The sequence below is a fragment of the Miscanthus floridulus genome, chromosome 4 (genome assembly GCF_019320115.1).
Source record: "Miscanthus floridulus cultivar M001 chromosome 4, ASM1932011v1, whole genome shotgun sequence".
Classification (NCBI taxonomy): Eukaryota; Viridiplantae; Streptophyta; class Magnoliopsida; order Poales; family Poaceae; genus Miscanthus; species Miscanthus floridulus.
The window spans coordinates 14,507,209-14,515,472 of NC_089583.1; the positions used below are offsets into that span (position 1 = coordinate 14,507,209).

General features: G+C 48.7%; 1 pseudogene; it reads right to left on the reverse strand.

The window, feature by feature from the left end:
* LOC136550996 (protein Rf1, mitochondrial-like) lies at positions 1-3,935 on the reverse strand (annotated as a pseudogene).
* Positions 3,936-8,264: the final 4,329 nt, after the last annotated feature.

Consider the following 8,264-nt stretch of genomic DNA (forward strand, 5'->3'; position numbering starts at 1 on the left):
GGTATCATTCACTCAAATTAGCTCTTAATCAGCCACATGAACAGTCTAACGTGTCAGGGCAGGTTCAAGCAATTCATGATAGCATGGTTCACTATCCCTCCTTTTCTGAGCTCATCAGCTGAACACCATGTTAGGGTCCGCTTGAGAGAGAACTAAACACTACAATACTGCAGTTTTCGTTTTGTTTTGGTTTGGATTCCTGCCTTCCTAAATAGTACCTTGATTGTCTCAAAAAAAAGTCCCTTTGATCAAACATGAACTTTGCAAGGCCTAGGCAACTCATGCTAACATGATTCAATGTTTATTTTAGCAAATTAGGTGGAATATCGTGTGGCAATGGCAGCGTTGCAATCTCCGAAAGAAATCCTGTTTCATGTCTGGGTACTGCTGGACAAAACGTCGCTCAGTATAATATCTTTTCCTAATATATACGTTATGGATGCTCTAGAAAGAAATGGTGGCAATGCAGGGGAACAGTATGAATGAAGGCACATTTCTGAATTCCTGGAGTTCTTTCAGAAAGCACAAGCACATCATGTAGGCCTCTGGGGCTGTGAGACATGCAAACACGTTATATGGATGCTCTGGACAGAAAGAAATGGTGTCAATGCAGGGGAACGGTCTGACGGCACACTTCTGAATTCCAAGAGTTCTTTTAGGAAGCACAAGTACATCAAATACATCATGTAGGCCTCTCAGGAGCAAGCAACACTAAAGGTTCTGTCCATGAGCAGCAATGTAGTGAAGGAGGGTGGGGATTTATCGCTGGTGAAGGGAGATCACCTCACTTTGGTTAAGCTGTGGCATCAAGAGCTCGCTATATTCAGCTTCAGCATGCTAGTAGCCACACTCTTCAAAATCTAACAAAGTGTGCACATAAGCTATATTGGCGAGAGCATAACTTGCTTGTTAGCCCTTTTTTTTTACAGTGGCCAGACCTTGTCTTGTCGGTAACTATTCCCTCTGTTCATCTTTGGTATGCTTTCATTGTGCTTTAAGCTATAACTAGTTCTTCGAACCTGAGGAAGATCACCTTGTATTGAATTAATAACTTGTGCCGTAAGCATCCTTGTAGACTTGCTTTCTCAAATACATTAACTAGTTCTGGTTGGTGTAACGACTTCTAAAGCTTTGAGCAAGACTGCCACACTGAAACAGTGACAAGAAGCTTACACAGTTACACTTGGTCTACACATGTTTTAAAATCAGAGGAGTTTACACTTGGTCTACACAGTTACACTTTGCGCAAGACTCAGGACCAGGTCTTCTTAAACTCCTCAAGAGTAGAAAAAAGAAAATACAGTTTCTTCAGCAAACATAAAGGCTATTGATCTAAGAAAAATAATGCCTAATATAAAGATAGCCCTTATATTGAAAGGAGTCCCCTCATACATATCCTACAGAAAAGATCAAACTTGCACAATTCGTAACACTGAAATTTAAAAAGACAAGAAGATCTACCATACTACAGGGTAGATAAGAAACTTTACCTTAACTTCTCCAGATTGATGACACATCCAAGTCATCTTCAAGTACAACTAAGCACAACATAACACGTCCTAATTAAGGTTAAGACTCCGTTCTCTATTGAACCCTTTTGGCCATCTGCAGCTTGAGTTCCACCCCAATGGCAGTCCTTCAATTCTGAAATCACACTCAGTTTTATATTTTCCGTGATAGTCAGTCCGATCAGCCTTGAGCAACATTTCTCTGAACAGAGTTAATATATCCTCTATCCTGTCGTCTTCACAGCAGCTATCAATCAAAGTCTTACAGGTAACAACATCAGGTTTCAATCCCATAGAGACCATGCCATCAAGTAAAGTATTAAAGGTAACAGCAGTGGGTTTCAAGCCAATCAAGAGCATATCATCAAGGAGCTTCATCACTTTGCCCACTTCACCAGCAATGAAATACCCATGAATCATTGTATTATAGGAAACAACATCAGGTTTAGCTCCTGCACATGGCATCAAATGAAAGAGTTTTTGGGCCTCCGTAACCTTTCCTTCTTTGAATAGCTTGTCTATCATTGCACTGAACACATTGACATCAGGAGGATTGCCTCTATCCATCATTTCATAAAATAGTTCCTCAGCCTTCTCCCATTTGCCGTACATAGAAAAACCATGAATTAGGGTTCTAAATGTTATGATATTGGGAGACAATCCATCATCAATCATCTGAGAAAATTGGGACATTGCATTGTCCAGCCGACCAATCTTGCAAAGCCCATCTATTATCGTCCCATAGCTGACTATGTCTGGCATCAATCCGAGCTGCTGCATTTGGTTAAATGTAAGGATTGCATCATCTAGCATTCCACATTTACAGTATGCATACATCTGTATGTTGAAGACACGACGGTCAGGTCGCATTCCATTTTGTACCATCAGATCCTTGATATTGTTCATTTCCACAAGATTGCCTTCGGTAGCATACCCATGAAGCAGACTTCTATAGGTGGTAACATTGGGTTTTTCACTGCTCTGAATCATAGAATTAAAAATCTCTCTAGCTTCTGCATGCCCTACAGATTTGCAAAGACAGTCTATCAGCATATTGTAAGTAACAACATCTGGTCGTTGCCCATATCTGGACATTTGTTTGAGAATTCTGACTGCCTCTTTCCACTGTCCTAAAGAGAGGTATCCGTGGATCAGACTGCTATATGTAGTGCAATTAGGCATAATATGTTCGTCAATCATCTACTGCAGGACCTCCTCGGCCTTGTCCATTGCATGAACCTTGCATAGGCCATCAATGATTGAGCGGCAAGTCACAACATCTGGCGGGATCCCATGATCAAGCATTTCGCGAAACAGGGTGCAAGCTTTCTCCACCTCATTCTCTTTAAAGAAGCCATGGATTACGGTGGTATAAGACACCGCATTAGGTGGGCAGTCATTTCCATCCTCAGCCATCATGTGGATCAGCTCGACAGCCTCTTCACATTTCTTCTCATCAGATAGCCCTTTGAGAAGTGTGGTGTAGGAGAAGACATCAGGGGTGCAGCCAAGCTCAGGCATCCGTCTGACCACAATATTCACTGCATCACCCGTCCTCTTCTCTGCGCAGAGGGTCCTGAGCAGGGGCGTGAAGATGACGGGATTTGCCCTCAGTCCCGTCTTAATGATTTGGCCCAATGCGGCGAAGCCGAGGTTCAAGCAGCCTGCATCGCAACAGCAGCTGATGAGGATGCCGTAGGTAGCTGTGGTTGGAGCCACCTTCTTGGCGCCCGCTCGGGCCGTGCGGTTGAACATGGACACGGCGATTGCAGGGCCGTCACGCACGGTGGAGGAGACCGGGGCACGAGCGACGGTGGTGAGAAGCTGGGTGAGGGCGTAAATGGAGCCGGGCCTCGCTTGAGGAAGTAATTCGTCGAACAGATCGAGTGCGTCCTCGGGGCCGAGGTCCCCCGAGCGGTAACACTCTCCGATGAATTGCTCCAGCTCCCAGGAAGGGCGGCGGTCGGCCCTCCACACGTCCGCCGGTGCCGAAACGGCCGGTTGTGGGGAACGCCTTTGGATTGAAGGGAGCACCTCGTTGCAGAGTTGGCGCGCGGCCTCAGCGCTGAGGCTTCCCGAGCGGAGGCGCCGTCCAATGATCCGCTTCAGCTTCTTTAGCCAAGGCGGGCGCGTCCGGCTAGACATGGTCGGCGCCGTCGCTCCGATTCGGTGGCAAATGCTGCTCGCACTGGGATGGTGCGCACAGCGCCGGAGGCGGCAGTGTACTGGCGTGGAGTGGGGAGCGAATCGAAGCTGCGCGTGGGCTCTCTCTCTGGTGGGATCGTGCGCACAGCTGCCTTCGCGTGAGGCGTGAGCGAACCGAGGCAGGAGATGATACGCACAGCGCGGCGGCGGCGGCGGAGCTGGAGTGGGGAACGAATCGAGGCTGAGCGTCAGCTCTGGTAGTGGTGGCAGCTGCTGCCCCTTCGCGTGAGCCAACTGAGCCAGGAGGAGAGGACGACTGATCACGTGCTTGGCATGTTGTCTTCTTCGGGCTTTGACCGAGTATAAATCTGGAGATTTTTTTTCTTCAAAAAACAAAATTAGTTTGACTGCCAAACAAGTTTACTACTCCATCTGTCCTAGAAAGAAAAATGTAAATTGGGTGCATTCTCAGTAAAAAAAATGTCCAAAGTGTAACCAAATATATAGATAAAAATTATTAATGTTTTTGACACAATAAATATATTATAAAATTATATCTCATACTTATTTAATGTCATAACTATTTAGATTTTTTTATATATAATTGGTCAAATTTGACATAGTGAAAACATGACATTATCCTAGAATTGCATTCTTTCTGGGACGGAGAGAGTATATTATATATGGACCTTACTACTCTCTCGTCCGTCGACGGAGAAATATCCGCTCGAACGCCTCACGCCCTGCACGCTAACTTCTTCCTTGCCTTGCCTTCTTCCTCCACGCTCCCCCCGCCGCCTCCTCACCTTGGTCGGCTCCAACACCCTCCTTCGACGCCGTCCTCAACCCCCCCCCCCTCGACCCGGCTCTGGTGCCTTCCTCCAAATTACCCCACCTCCCCTGCTTCCCACTGCCCAGCTCAACCACTGAAAGGTCCTAAATGGCTAGAGGGAGTGAATAACCTATACAAATTCTACAACAACACATAAGCCAAGTGGTTAGACAACTAAATGGCGTAAAGCAAGTTTTGCGCTAGCTCTACAAAAATGCGAGCCACCTATCCACAATTCTAGTTATCTATGATCTCTATGTCAAGCAAAGTCCAAGTCACTACAAGCTAAGTTAGTGAGCTCTTAAAGACCGGACTAAAGAGCCTCACTAACCAAACTACTCAACAAACAAGCTAGCTCTCAAAACTAATTTACACTAAAGAGCTTAGCTACACTAGAATGTAAATACAAGAGAGCGAGTGAGATGATTATACCGCCGTGGTGAGAGACAATGAACCAATCAATGAATACCAAGAGAATCACCGGGAGAATCACAATTGATACAAGATTTTTTTCCTAAGATTCACGTGTTTGCCGACATGCTAGTCCCCATTGTGTCGACCAACACTTGGTGATTCGGTGGCTAAAAGGTATCACACACCTAGCCCACCACAAGGGCGCCGCAAGAACCTACCCACAGGTGAGGTAACTCAATGACACGAGCAATCTACTAGAGTTACCTTTCGGTGCTCCACCGGGGAAGGTACAAGACCCTTCACAATCATCGAAAGATGGCCACGAACAATTACCAACTCGTGCCAATGCTTCTCCGCTGCTCCAAGCCGTCTAGGTGGCAACAACAACCAAGAGTAACAAGAAATCCGTAGCCACAACGATCCCCAAGTGCCACTAGATGCAATCACTCAAGCAAATACACTCACTCCCAATCTCACAAAGATGATGAATCAATGATGGAGATGAGTGGTAGGTGTTTGCTTAGGCTCACAAGGATGTATCACTGATGAAAATATACAAGAGAGTGAGCCAAAGTCGAGCCACTTCTATTTATAGAGCCCCCAAGACTCGGAGAGCCGTTGGGAGCTTGTAGACATGACCGAACGCTGCCCTGCGTCCTGTCAGCCGAGTCCGGTCGCTCGATGCCTGCCATGTGTCCCTCCTTTGAATCTCGCGCGTTAGATCTCAACGGTCACTTAACGTTCACTCGCACTGTTAAAGTGTGACCGGACGCTATTAAGAAACGACTAGACGCGCCACCACGTGGAGTCCGGTCATTTCCATAAAGCATCCAGAGAGCGTTTCTAAAGACCAGACGCACCCGGTCAGAGACGACCTGACGCGCCCAGCGTCCGGTCCTTCCCTCTCAATCTCGCGCGCGTCTTAGTGCCAAGACCGGATGCGGGAACAATGTTTCCCGCGCGTCCGGTCATGCCACGTCGCCAACGTCCGATCGCAAGGCCGAGCAGCTCCTTCTCTGAGTGCCGTGACCTGACGCCGTGCCCGAGTCAGGTCCAGCGTCTAGTCCCAACTCGACCCTCTAGGTCGAGCGTTGGTCCACTAACCGGACACGCCTGTCTAGAGTCTGGTCTCTGCGCAGATAGAGTCCGGTCACTGACCTTCGCCTCCTTTTCTTTTTCTCTCTCCTTAAACACTTCGCCCTTGCTTCCAAGTTGCTAACCACAATGTGTATAACCCACGTGCACATGTGCTAGCATTTTCCGAGCATTTTTCAAGGGTTAATTGTTAGCAAACTAGGTCCCTAAATGCATATACAATTATGACTTCACCTAGTGGCACTCGATAACCACTTAGCCAAAGATTTTCCCTCTTTATACTATAACTATTGATCCTAAATATGATCACACTCTCTATAGTGTCTTAATTGTAACAACCCAAAAATCCATACGCCAAAAATACCAACTACAAATTTTTTTCTTAAAACTCCCATGCGATGATGAGTGTCATGTATAGTAACCCAACCTAAGGGATGCATTAGGTCTAACCCCAACCCAAGTTAACAACACATAAGCATGGCATATCATTTGTTAATTGTGTTTATTTAAATGATAACAAATAAAGTATTGTATACATTGTTAAATCAAATTATGATTTGGAATTCTATTTGCTTTATGTTATGCTTATCAACTCCTTTAAAGTAATAAACCATGAAGCAACTAATTAATCAAAGCAAGGAATAAAAGATTAAAAAGGAAACTATTTCTATTTTTGTATAACAAAAACTACACCTATTTTGTTGTACAAAATAGCTAAATAAAATTCCCTAAACTCCAATAAATAGATTACATCAATTTTGAATTCATAATTCAAACCAAATTTGAATTCAAACAAAAGGAGAAGAAATGAAAAATAGAAAAAGGAAAAAAGGTAAAGAAGAAGGAAGCCTCGCTGTGCCCAAGCCCGCTCGGCTTCACAGCCCGTCCAGCTCCACCGCGCCAACCGGCCTGCCAACCGCGCCTGCCTTCACCCAGCGTGCGCGCACGGCCCAGCACACGTCGCCCACACCCGCGCGCCTCCCCGCCTTCGCTCGCTGTCACTGCCACTTGGCCCCGCACGTCAGCCGCTCCTCCGCCATAGTGTCATCTTCCCCATGCCGCGCTCAACCATCGCGCGACCGAGCCCCGACAGCGGTGGTAGGGGTGGGCCAAGGGGTCACGCCCAGGGCATGGCCTTGTCCTCTTGGTGCCACGCCCATGAAACCACGCCCAGCCATCGGATGAGATGCACGCCTCCGATCCTCCTCAATCTCCAACCGCCGAACGCCGGGCTCCATGGCCAAGCTCGGCTATAAGAGCCCCCGGTCCCGGTTGCCCTAGCTTGTCTCATCGCCCCGCCACCACCGTGGTGGCCATCCACTGTGCACCCAAACCAAGAGAGAAGAGGGAGAAGGGGAAGAAAGGGGGGGGGGGAGAAAAACACTGAAGCCGCTGCGGGGGAGGAGGTCGTCAGAGTCGAAGACGACGTCGACGTTGTCGTCACGGATGCGGGTCGGCACGACACGACTTCTGGAGCTACACGGCTACAACTCTTCACTGCACCGCTATCCCCTCTTCCACGACACCCACGGTGAGCCCCCAACCGGTCTCTCTCTGCCTACCGCCGCCGAACTTCATCTTGTCGGCCATGGCGCTCCACCCTTGGAGCGCGTAGGCTAGGGCCGTCTCCGACCGCTGGGAACACACGCACCCACGCACACGTCAGTGACCATGCCGTGACCACCCTGCTAGAGCCCCATGGTTCACCCACGCACCTCGCCATCGTCACTACATTGCTGTGGCCGTCGGGACGTCCCTACCGGCCACCTAGGAATCCAAAGCCTCGCCTTGAGCCCTGGATGGCTTTGCCGTGCACCCACGAAACCGTAGGAGCCCTCATCTGCCCAGCTTAGCTACTAGAGAGCCTGCGTGTGCGACCTCGCCACCGGCGAGCACTGCCGAGCCACCAGCCGCCGTGGCTAATGCCCTAGAAGGCCCCGGCCACCACTTAGGCCCTAGAATCATGCTCACCGTGGCTTGGGCAAGCTTTTCCCCTCCCCAATTGGACACCAGCACCACCACGGAGGCTCACAGCGAGCTCGCCGCCGGCAAGAGCACTACCGCAGGAGAAATAGGGGAACACCCCTCGTCGGCCACCCGTGTGTGCACCTGGTGCATAAGGACTGTGCCTGGGAGAAGGAGGGTGGACTTGGTCCACCGTAGTCCTATCTGCGGTCTATGGACCAACGCCTCTTGGTCCACCGTGGACCGCAAGCCGTGGACGTCAGCCCAGTGGTGGCCCACGACCACAACGTGGCAGCACCACAGTT